The sequence below is a fragment of the Cygnus olor genome, chromosome 15, assembly GCF_009769625.2.
Source record: "Cygnus olor isolate bCygOlo1 chromosome 15, bCygOlo1.pri.v2, whole genome shotgun sequence".
Lineage (NCBI taxonomy): Eukaryota > Metazoa > Chordata > Aves > Anseriformes > Anatidae > Cygnus > Cygnus olor.
The window spans coordinates 17,660,235-17,672,561 of NC_049183.1; the positions used below are offsets into that span (position 1 = coordinate 17,660,235).

At 47.8% G+C, this 12,327-nt stretch overlaps 2 long non-coding RNA genes across 2 annotated transcripts in view; one reads left to right on the forward strand and one right to left on the reverse strand.

Annotated features, from left to right (window-relative positions):
• The window catches only part of LOC121078730, a 33,789-nt gene extending 23,055 nt beyond the window's left edge, over positions 1–10,734 (reverse strand). Inside the window, exon 1 of the long non-coding RNA XR_005824709.1 lies at positions 10,671–10,734. This is a non-coding gene — a long non-coding RNA (uncharacterized LOC121078730). The remainder of the gene's footprint in view (positions 1–10,670) is intronic.
• A 251-nt stretch (positions 10,735–10,985) lies between these two features.
• LOC121078734 lies at positions 10,986–12,327 on the forward strand. Its single transcript, XR_005824713.1, has 3 exons — positions 10,986–11,139; positions 11,292–11,519; positions 11,613–12,327. It is a non-coding gene; the product is annotated as an uncharacterized LOC121078734 (long non-coding RNA).

The window sequence follows — 12,327 nt, forward strand, 5'->3', positions numbered from 1 at the left end:
TGATCCCAGGACATATTATGCACAAGGACCAGGACACAAGAAGTTACCTCTTCAGTGCAGAGGCCTGTCTGTAGATCTGTTTATACCACTTCAGAGCACAGCAGCCACAAAAACATGCACAAAGGCACAGAAAGTCCCATATGCCATGTCTGTGTGCCCCAGGCACCCACGGATGAGCAGCCCAAGGGCACCCCACCTCTTCCACCCCAGTACTCTGCTCCAGGGAAAACAGCTCCATGCAGCAGTGGCTGGAGGCCAGCTTTGTCAGTGCCTCAGGCAGCCCTCCACCTGCACTGCTGCTCTGTGTGCCATCTGGAAGTGAGTTGCAGGTTTGAGCTGCCAACACACACTGGTCTGCAAAGGAGTGAGAAAGGCCTGGCAGCACAGGCAGCAAGGGCAGCTCCAGCACCACAAGGGAACAGGCACCTGGGAGCACTTCTTGCCTCACCCCTCCTGTACCACGAGGGCAGAACACAGGGCAGAGGGGGCCAACAGGTCCTCGAGCCCCCACAACAGAACGTGGCAGCAAGAGGCTTGCATAACATTGCCATCCCCAAACCTCTGGAGATTGCAGGACAGAAGGGTGTCTGCCTTGTGGTAGCTTTGATGTTTCAGTATGCCCTTGCACAGGCAGCAGCGAGATCAATGCATTGAAACAAGCAGATCTGAGAGCATGTACATGCAGAATCACATGGAGAGGAAAGGCTCTTCTTTCATAGCATTTCAAAGTTGCTGCAGCTCCTGCAGGGCTCCAGAGGTAGCTGCAGAATTGAACAGCTCAGGGACCCTCACAGGAGCCACTGTTTCAGCCTGATCTTAGTCTAGGTCAAGGCTATAGCCCTGCAGTCTACGGAAGTTTCCTTAATTCAGACACTACCAAAATAATTGCACTCCAGTACTTTGCAGCAGCTCACTAGTGTTAACTATTTGAACCTGAGGCACTGTCAGCACAAAGTCATAAGGAGTCGCCACACGCTGGACCCCATTGACTGCTGAACTCACATTGGGCTCACCACACTTCTCCCCCACACTCAGAAAACTCCAAAAGTCCTTGTCCTGGTGTTTGCATTTCCTCATTCAGCATCACTGACTTTCTAAAGAATATAAACATTGCATCCTTCCTTGGAGGAGGGTCACTGGACTTCCACTCTCCTCTACTTGACAGACATTACTGTTGTCCTTAAAAACAGCTTCAGAGTACCAGATGAGGACTACTAACATGTGGTTAGCTAGGAGACAAGGGGGATTCCCAAAATTAATTCAGAAAACGGGGTAATCCACAATTAATCACAAAAAAATAATTAAACAAGCCCTGTGTGTTTGCAACTGCACTATTCACAGTGCAGTTGTCCGTCCCTGGACTTTCATATGGGCTAAATGCACAGGATAGTGCCTTGGGATTCCCATAGAACATACAGACTATCCTGCCCTCACCTGAGGTCCATCATAGCAAAAAAAAAGTCTACCTGACCACAGCCAAGCTTTATCTCTAGATCCTAATATACATTAGACTATTCTTGCTTATGAATTGAAATTAATTCAGTTACAGGGAGCTACAGTACTTGTTTCTGTGCACTATACAAAACATTGTCTGTGGAGAAGATGCTGGAATTGACAGATCATTAAAGGATAAGATTTCATCTTTCATCTCATCACCAATAAAGCCATCCTACCAGGGATGCTTCCATGCTCACACATTTCTGATGATTAGAAACACAAGGTTCAGAGGTAGACAGCCACAGATACAAGCCAGCCCACATGTCCAGCACCCAGTGCCTATGGCATCATTACCCCCACACTGCTCTGATCATAGATGTCAGCACAGTCCCTTCTACAAGGCGTAATGCCAAATTCCTGCAAGTCTTGGGGAAGATGTATCTGAGTCCCTGAACAGTTCAGAGCATCCATGTTGGAGATATTTTCCTGGTTAGCTTCAACACTTTACTCAAAGTTTAAAATCTTCACCCTGACTCAATCCATCTGTGCAGGTTTCATAGTACTTGCTCATTTTCAGTTTGGAGAGGAAAAATGCGGGGCAAGCAGATAAAGCAGTTGCCTGATTTGAATTTCACTTCTATCCTATAACTCTGCAGAGGTCAAGAAGAAAATGACATGTGAAAAATGCATCTTGGAATCAGCAACTAGAGTTTTATGGTGTTTCCACAGCATTACTGCACACAGCAAGAAGTAAACAGGACCTACCAACTGAATCAATAGCGCAGGATGAGAAGGGCATGTACAGCCTGCCAGGACAGGATCAGATAGTACAGCACTCCTTCTGCCTTTCTGAAAGTGCTCTGATTTAAACCTGCCTTTGAACATTAGCGAATGTTCAATTTCACTGTCCTAGGCAAAACCCAGTCCCGTAACCAACACACACTCTGCACACACCATGCCAAAACTGTGCTCTGCTGCACAGGTGCCTCCAGGTTGCCAGGGGTCTCCCTCTGCTGCCTGCACCTGGCTGCCAGCTGGTTTCTGTGCCAGAACATCACACTGCACTTTGAGTTTGGGAGCTGCAAGTAAACTTGAACTCATTTAATGTCTCTCAGACCTACCAAGTTCAAGTTTTAATTTCACTAATTAGATAAAACTTTCTGCCTGCACAGGACAGTGGCTTGTGTATATAACTTCCTCAAAGCTTGTGAGAAGTCACTGAAAGCATCACAAAAGGAGGACAATATACACTCTTTCCCCTACAAAACTACCACATCAGCAAGATTTAAGATTTAACTACGTACATATTTTGTTGCTGCTCTGTAACCAAATCTCTAAATCAGTATTTGTAGGGAGACAAAGCACAGGGATCCATCTCATGTCACCACCCTGGGACACTTTCAGCCCTCTGGTAATTTCAAGGAGAATAGCGTGCTGACCTCTCAGGCAAAGCTGTGAGGGGAACCCCCATGGACTGCACTTCACAAATACTGTGCAGCAAGCAGCATCCGCAAGCATGCAATAAACTTCTCTGGCATAGTACAGACACATGAAAGGACCTGATGTGCCAGGCCTCCAGACCACCCAGTCTCCAGGTCTGCTGCAAGCCGATACACAGCTTCCATCTAGATCTGCCCCAGGCAGCCTCCCTCTACAGCAGCAGGAGGCTCAAGCCATTATGTCACACACCTGAACAGGGAGATGTGCCCACCCATAGGGTGTGGGGAGACAGAGCCAAGGGGGTAGGTCACTGAGGCCACGGGGCTGGCATGTCCTGGAACAAGCAGAGGCACCTGACCCTGCAAAGAGTGGTGCCACACCATGGGGGTTGCCCAGGGGAGAACAATTTTTAAATGGTTCTTGCTTACATCAGATGCTGCATCTCCATGGAGGTCCAGGGCTCCTTGCAGCCACAGGTCCCAGCTGGCCCTGTCTTCTCCCACATGGGCACAGCTCAGGGCTATGCATAGCCAGCACTGTGCCCCCAGGGACATGCCCACTCTTGGAAAGTATTTCTAGGCTTAGTTTCCTGCTGGAAGCTGTTAACAGCAGCAGATCCCTCCTGCTTTCTGGAGACAGCCAATTTCCTCATTGGCAGTGACAGGTTCAGAACTGCAGCTCAGCACAGACATCTTGTATTCAGCACAAGGACAGAATTCCTTTCACACATTTCAACTCTACCAACCTGCTTATGCAGCCCTGTCACCAGAAAGTCCAGAAGCCTCCCTAGGATTTAAAAATAGCAAATCACTATGCCTTGTACTTTTTCCTTTCTCATGTACAGGCACTTCCTGAGACTGCATGTATCTTGCCAGTGGGAAATTGTGCTAAGGATGTTTTATATCTACTCCTCAACACAGACCTGACTCCAGCCCAATGAGAGCTACAGCACTACATGCAGGAGGGTCCTGCAGCGTGACTGCTCCTGGGGAAGACCTAGCAGATGAACCATCAGCAAGCCTGGTCCACCAGCACTGCCACCTGGGAGCATCAGCAGGGAGCCCCAGGAGCTGTGCCAAACAAGCAGCTCTGCCAGATGACCAGCTCAGCCAAAGGGGACCAGCACTTCACCCCAGCTGCCTGCTGTCCCCAACACCATCACACTCATTGGGGTTTTCAGTCTCTATCTTTCCAGCAGCTACACCACTCACCATCACATATCTTAGTCAAAAGCAGCAACTCCAATTGCACATTTTTCTGCGGAGACAGGTCAGGTCTCCCTCCAGCTTTTGCAGAGCTGTAACAGCACAAACTCATAGGCATATGCACCTAGCATTGCTCCATCAGCAGCCATTAACTTCTCCAGTAAAGCCTAGCAATGCCTCCTAGAACCCTGCCCTGAGGCTTTTTCTCATATCACTGGTATCCCCATCACACACATCTTGATGCCCAAATGCTACCCAGCTGTGCCACCCAGGCATTTGTGGTCTTGATCACCTTTTGGGTGCCACCAGCTCCTTGCTCATTTCCAGAGAAAGCTTTTGTTTGGGAACAGCTATGCCTGGGAAGCATTTGTCTTTGCTTTATTTGTGGTCATGGAGCCCTTACTGGAGGGTAAGTTACTACATTGTCCCTGTTTACAAATCCTAAGTGCTCCATTTCCAAGACACACAGTAATTACACAGGTTTTGGTTTCTGCAAACAAAAAAAACTCACACCAGCATAGCTCAAACTTGTGAGCATCTGCCCTGTCCTTCCTTGAGCACACGACTGTAGAGACTGATGGTTTAATAGTCATTTCTTTTAGATTGTAATGCTCTCACTTTAGCACAGCAACTCATTTTTAATAGAGTTTGGAAAGATTTTTTTTTGTATGTCTCCCCTTCTATGCCAGGGATGTTTGCTCTCAATTTATTTCTGCTCTTCTTATCTTCTCAAGAACTGCATCTCTTGTTCCAAGTCCTGCTCATTTTCTGCTCCTTATTGCAATTTTTCTTTAATTTCATCTTGTTCCCACACTTCCCAATCACACATTTCATCACTTCTACTTCCCTATTTCCAACAATATGTGATTTCTTTATCTTAATTGTATCACCCAGTCATCTGGTTCCAGGATGGCATCTCTTTACCTCACAGTGCAGTCCCTTTAATCATTACTGCTTCTGGCATGTATAATAATAGCTGAGACAAGCTGTTAGATTTCACCTCCCAGTTACAGTCACACATTTTCCCCCCATGTAAGTCCTAATGACAACACAACTGCAAAATCCTCCAGACATCACTCTTTACAGCTCACAGAAGGAACCCACCACTTCATAAGCTCCTCTGCTCAGGTGAGCAGCAGGGTGACATACAAAACCAGCCCCACAGGGAAGAGAAGCCTTTCTGAAGGATCATCCCCAGCCTCTCAGAAGCGCCTATGAGCAGACAGCCCTGTGCACCATCTGCCCAGCAATGCAGCCCAGTTTCTGCTCCCCATCCGCTCCCAGCAGGATGCTCCTGCCCACAGAACCTGTGCTCTGCTGAGTCCCCAGCCATAGCCCAGCAAAGGGCAGAACTCTGTGGGTGGGATGAATGCAACCTTCCCTACAGCACCAGACACCCTTCTTCCTCCAATCCACCAGGCTGGGACTCTCCAAGGGCCACCTACTTGCAAAGAAAGAGCTCTGCGTGCTTCATAGCTAGCCAAGGAAGTGAAGCAGAAGCTTCAGGCTGCTGCTGGCTCAACCATCCCCTCCACACTGCACAGCAGAGGGGGCCCCTCACCACCACTTCCCCCCCAGGCTAAGGTACTTGCTGAGCATCCTGGCACAGAAGGCAGCACTGACTAGCTGTGCCACCTGACTCTGAACATACAAGGGCCCTGGCACTGCCAGGCAGTCTGCACAGCTGGATTGCAGGCACCTTCACACACTTCGCTGCCACTTATGGCTCCACTCCTCAGTTCACAGCACCCACAGACCCCCTTGCCAAGTTTTCAGGCGGCTTGTTCATGTTTTGGAGCATTTCCAGTGCTTGGGGAGGTGCCGCTCAGCATGGGACATAATAGCTCCTTTCCAGGGAGAGGGGAGAGGACTGGCCTCAAAGCAGACTTGAAGGAAAGCCCTCTGCAGGGCACCCCAACAGCCACAGAGCAAGCACTGTCATGGACAGCCCTGCACCTGTGTGCCTCCTCCATACTTGTGGGCTTTCTGGATGGAGTCAAAGCTCTCCAAATCTGATCTCCAGCCTTAGCTCCAGGAAAAGGCAGAGAGCTGCGAACACGTTGCAATTTGTCAGCTCTAAGAAGTTGCCCATGTGGGTAGGAATAATATTGATACTAAGAACACTTTAAATGCCACCACAGGAGCTATCATGGTGTTGAAGGAATAGGTGCAAGTGTCACTCAGTGCCTCTGTTCATATTCTGATCTGCAGGCATTGCATGGGAGGTTAGCAAGATCTTGGCTCACACAGAGGAGCATTTTACATGTCAGAGGGCATTGTGGTACCAGCCATGAATCAGTGGACAAGAATATCCAGCCACCTGATTTGCACAATAGTAGAATTGAATCAGAGCTTGAACAATACAAGTCAAAAACAGAACGGAATGCAGGGAATTGTAAAGCAGGAGAATCTGAAAGTTATTTAGTTTGGAGAAAAGCCCTTTACACAAGGCACCATATTGAGTATTTGTCAATGTAAAGTGATCCTTGCTGATCTATCAAAGGTCTCTAGACAGACCCATGCTAAAGGTCAGCAGCTCAAGTGGAGGAATAATGTTCTCCTGTCAGTTTTCTGGGGTGCAGGCTGTGCTCATGCTCCATGTCTCAGTCATACACTATGCACAAGACCATGGCCACAACATCTGGGCTTGATGGTACTGCAGGTCAGCAAATTAACTGATATGTTACAGAGAGAAGCAGTCAGAAAGGACCAACCACTCTGTCCCCTAGCACTTAGAAGATAAATCAACCCTTTAAAAAGTGGCTGCACTTGTAGGGTTCAAAAGTTTAACATATCATAGGTGTAACCACTTAGAAACCTGGGCAGAGAGAGTGAGGAGCAGCCAGGAAGCGTCTAGGAGCGGAGAAGATTCCAAATATTTCCAGAACTGACAAGCCCATAAACTGCTGCAGGATGAAGAGCTGCATATGAGAGACAAAAGGAGAGGAAGTTTCTGTTAAGTAGTAATAAAGCAAGCTGTGCAGCAGCTGGAACAGTACAGCACTGATTGACTCAGATGCCTGTGCATTTATGTACAGAGGAAGAAAAGCATACAAAAAACTATGCAAGGTTCTAACTAGTAGCAAATCTGTTTAACTGCCCTGTTAAGCCTCACACCTGCCAAAGCAGAAGCATATAGAGAAAGAACAGATTCAGAGAACAATGCCACAGTCTCATACCATGCCTCCATCTCAAAGGTTTCTACCAACCAAGGTAAGTGTGGACAAACACTAGTAAGAGGCAGAATATGCAAATATTGGCAAAGATGTGTAAGACGACCATCAAAAGAGTATCAGCAACTGCTGCTGGTAGAAACAAGGGGAAGGTGCTGGACTGGCCCCTGGGAAGCAGCAGCTCTGCAGACACCCTCTGAGCACCAAACCCAGCTCTCCACAGGTTGCTTTAGAGAACTTGCTTCATAGTACTGAGACAGGACAGTCCTGGATTAAGACATGTTCTAACCCAGAAGACAAGGCCAGGGGTGCAATTTATTTAGCGCATGTGATCACAGTGAGTCACAAGAGCAGGAAAGTGCTGCCTTCCAGAGAGTAAGATCAATGCTTAAACAGTTGTTGCCCTTCTTGGTCTTACTGATGCATTAAGACACTGTCAGAACAGAGTAAAAGCCTGCAGGGCTTTTGAGAAGCCAGGCACAACACAGGATAGTGAAAAACCACTGACGAAGCACAGCTGTTGGCAAGAGCCCCTGCTCCAGACAGCCTCACATTGTGAACCTGGGGGTCTGCTTCCTTCTATGTTAGAGGAAGCCACTGCATTTTCCATCTGCTTGGAAGCTGCCAAAGCAGCCAAGAGGAGCTTGGAGCTGCAACAGTCCTGGGGAAGGGGAGATGCAGCAGGCAGCACGAGCACATGCTGGAACCTCAAGTTCAGAAGTCCCTGAGGCTCAACTCTGCTGAAAGTTACTCAAAGAGCAGTATGGCAATAACGCTGTTTTCATTCCTCCTTATTCCCATACATTAAATGGGCATACTCATGTGGTTTAAATCTTATGCATTCAAGACATGTTGATGTACTCAAGTATTTCTTCCATGCAAATAAGACTATATAATCCATTCTAGGCAGCCATAACTTAAAATGACAGCTACTAAAAACTGGGGGAGACTATCACAGACATGACAAATACAGATAAGAATACTTAAATACAAAGTGAAATGCACCAGTAGTCAACCATGGAAACAGATGGGGAAATTCCTGATGGGCATTCAAAGGTAAATGAAACCTTGATTCACCTGCACAGGTCTGGGGCTCAGTGAATATCTCAGTGTCAGCATTTCTAATGCTCCTCACTCCCCACCCCACCCTCCCCGAAGAGTTGCCAGAGGAAAAATAACATCAACAAGGGATGCTGTCTGAAGCAAAGTTAGAGACTTCTCAGAGAGGAGCTCTCCAAGGCACGCATTTTTGCTGCGGCAGAGCAGCCTTGCCAGCAAGCAGCCAGGAGAGGTGGCCCCCACACACAGCATCAGTCACAGAAGCAGCACTGCACCACCCCAGGGAGGATCCACAGGCACAGCCCCTCACTCCCCCCCTGCACTGCTTAAAGACCCTCATACCTGGCATTGTTTTGCTGCTCCTGCCTCTCCCCAGGACACCCTCGCCCCTCTAAGAACACCACCAGGACCAGAGCTGCTCTCTGCTGCAGTCCCCCAGCCATCTCATTCTGAAACAGAATCCAGCTGTTTATCTGGAGCATCCCCTGTGCTCTGGCCTTGCCAGTCTGATTTTTGATGACCATTTTTAACCTATTATATGCAAATGTATATGCAGATAAGGCAAGGAAGGACCTGATGATCACCCAGGCTGACCTCATGCCAAGCACAGGCCATCAGACTGCCTGAGATTAAAACCAGTTTGAACAACCACAAATCTTTTTAGAAAGAAGACATTTGATCTTCTCTACAGCATTTCTAATGAAGAAATCCTAGGTGCATTACTTCAGTGCTTAATTACACTCAGTTTCCACTGTGTAGTTTATTTCTAATATGTACTTGTCTGTCTTCAGCTGCATGTAGTTAGACTTTTGTCTGCCAGGCAACAAAGCAGTCTGCTATCAGGGTTTGATTCCCTACATAAGTACTTCTAGGAGTAGTAAGTTGCTTTCTCAGCCCTACTTTGATAGGAAAAAAAATCTCCCTCCTTCAGGCTCTCACCTTATGGCAAAATTTCATTCCTGTAATCATCTTGCAGTTCTTCCTATTTTTTCCTCTTACATTCCAGCTTCCACCTTCACATGGACAGCAGAACTGGACACATTGCTCCAGCCACACTGATATGAGAACCTGACATCTGCCTGTTTATAATACTGTATCCATGAAAGGACTTGGCCCTTCCAGCCTGGCTGAGAGCACACCTTTCTCCTTTGGAGCATCACCACTTCCCAGTGAGGTTTTCTCTGCCCTTTATCAACATCCCATAAGACATTGCTTCTCATTTACATTCATTATTCTCAGCTGTTTTCTTTCACTCATTTATATCTTCCTCCTGAAATCCTTGTTCCCAAATTGTACACCTGAATTATTTTCAACACTGTGAAGCTAGCCATTTTAAAACACCAAGTGTATGGCCATATTACTGAATGGGATTTTATTACGGTCACACATAACAGACATAGCTAAGTCACAATCCCTTGCATGTAAGCTACCACAAAGGTTTAGTTCTGCAACCAGTCCCCCTTTGTCAAAATGAGGGCTAACGCAGTATTCCTGTGCTGGTCACAACTCCCGAGTCAGGAAATCATCCTCCATGGTTTTTGGAAATTAAAAGGCCATTTTAATTATGGCAGTATAGGACATCCATCAAATGCAAACCTGATCTTTCCTTCCTCATTCTGTAGATCTGCACAGAGGTGATCCTCCTATCGCACAATCTGTTTTTCACAGCAAACACCCACTACCACCCCACATCCTGCTTTGCATACCAGGACATCCATATCTACGTACCTGAGATCGCTTTCTTCTGAGTTACCAGCAGCAGAAACGCCACTTTAATGTAGACCAACTCTCCGCCACATTTGCCTCTCTAGTCTTTCACAGAGACATATAACCTGTCACTTTTCTGTTTATAGTTTTTCCAGTGTTAACTTTCCAATTGTTTAACCTTCCCAGCAAGCCTCAGCAATAAAAAATAGTTCAAATTGGCTCTCAGAAATGAGCAGTTCTGAATCTTCTTGTTTATCACCCACGCTCTTGGCACAAGTGCATAGAAATTAAATAACTTTGTTAATGTACCTTTCCTAATTCCTCGCTGCACAGACACAAATGCCTCAAGATCTTATCAACCCCACTCACAGTCAGGGACTTGTAAGCACAGGCAGCGACTCAGATAAAGATACTCCAACTGGTGCATGAAATCATACCAAAGCTCTCCCCAGTCCTCCCTCCATAGACTGCTGCAGCCCTGCTGCTTCAGAGAGACATTGCCCCCAGCTAGATCTCCGAGAATTGAAGTTCCCTTCTAATCAAATTATCATGCCAATGACTGTCTTTGCCATCATCATAATTAACCTCCTCACACATGAAATGCAAATGATCAAAATGTTTCTCTTCTCCAGGGCTCTGTGCAACTCACTGTCTGACATAAGCAGTGGCTGGTCCGTCACCATACTGGGCTCAGGCTCTGCACCCTCCACATGCACCTGCAGACCAACAGTACTACTGAAGCTCCCCTGCCCTCCCTTTTATCTCTTCTCTTCCTCAGGAGAGAGAGAGGGTGGGGAGGGAGCACAAATCTAAAGGCAATGGGCAGTTGATTACCCTGATGAGGAGGGATGGGGGAGTGGGAGCAATAGCAATGAGGTTGGTAATTAGGAAACCACCACCACCACCTCCCCCATATGAAGCTTGCAGGACAGGCACGAGGCAGGTGAAGCCTGAGACCTGCTCTGAGGCTGACCCAAGCTCAGGAGAGGTGCTTGCTCCATGCGGACGTGTACTGCCCATGCTTCAGCGCTAGCAGGGTTTGCCAGGGAGCAAAGGACACCTCCACTTTCACCCCTGCACTTCTGACAAAGCTTGTCTGTGGCACGTTACCTCCTGAGGTTACTCAGAGCTCTCTTCATCCTGATGTCCCCTTTTTTTTCTGGCTGATGCTGCTTTGCTTTCACTTGGGAACAATGCCCTCTGTATAGGATGGGTGGACAGCCACAGAGAGAAAGTGAAGCTGAAAAAAATATTTCTTTTTTCATTCCAGGCCCGAAGCTCTGCAACTGCCCAGTGAAAACTGTTTGTTTCCAGGTGGAATCTACACAGAATGCAGCCTATGTGGCCAACTTTCTGTTTTGGTGTCTGGAAAAGGAAAACCACAAATATCCATGCTTTTCTTTGACTCCTAGCAACAGTGCTCAGTGTTGTGAATAAAACCACCCTGAAGCTCTGCAGGAAGTACAGGAGGAAGACAAGCCGTTGGGCTAATTTACAAGTCATGAAAACACTTTTTACACAATGTCCTGACACTGTAGCAGCCATTTTCTCTACACAAAACAAATCCAGTATTTGTTGTTCTTTCGGCCAGGCTTTTCCTGCTCTAGAAACAGTTCTGAAGTGCTCCTCAGCATCCCCTGTGCTGCTAAATTACTTGCGGCTGCTGCAGCAACAGGAGCGTTCTGGTGGAAGTCTCTGCCAGCCAGGCGGCGCACACAGCACCGCAGCCCAGCTCCCCGCTCGCCATGGGCACCGAGCTGTGCTCCTTTGCCTCCCGGCCAGGATCAGCCGCTCCTTACAGCTGTAGGCCGGCTCCCGTGAGACACCGCTCCGGCATCCCCAGGCAGGCAGCATGGCGGGCAGGACGGGCCCTGTGGCTTGTAAAAGCTTTGAGGCGCCTGCCTTGCAAAGCCATGGGAGCCCGCAGAGCACCCTTGCAGACTCAATACTGGTGACCCATTAATAGCCAGATCAAAAAAAAAGCCTTTTCCTCATGCACCAGCCAGCAACAGCAACTGTGTCTGCACCATCCTCAGAGCTGCAGCACACACAGCAAAGCACACCCACCAGCCCAGCCTTAAGAGCACTCTCCAGTATCCCCTCCACATAGCGCAGCTCACAGCTCTTGCACACATCTGTAAGGAGCTACGCTCTTCCTGTACACCAGACACTTCTTGGACGAGGGATTTTCAGAGGCCCCAGCTCAGCAAGCTGACATCATGTGCCTGATGTTGCCAAACAAGGAAGAGCTGTTGCTAGAACAATCAATTTTTAAAAATCTCTGACTGTTACCCTTAGTCCTGCAG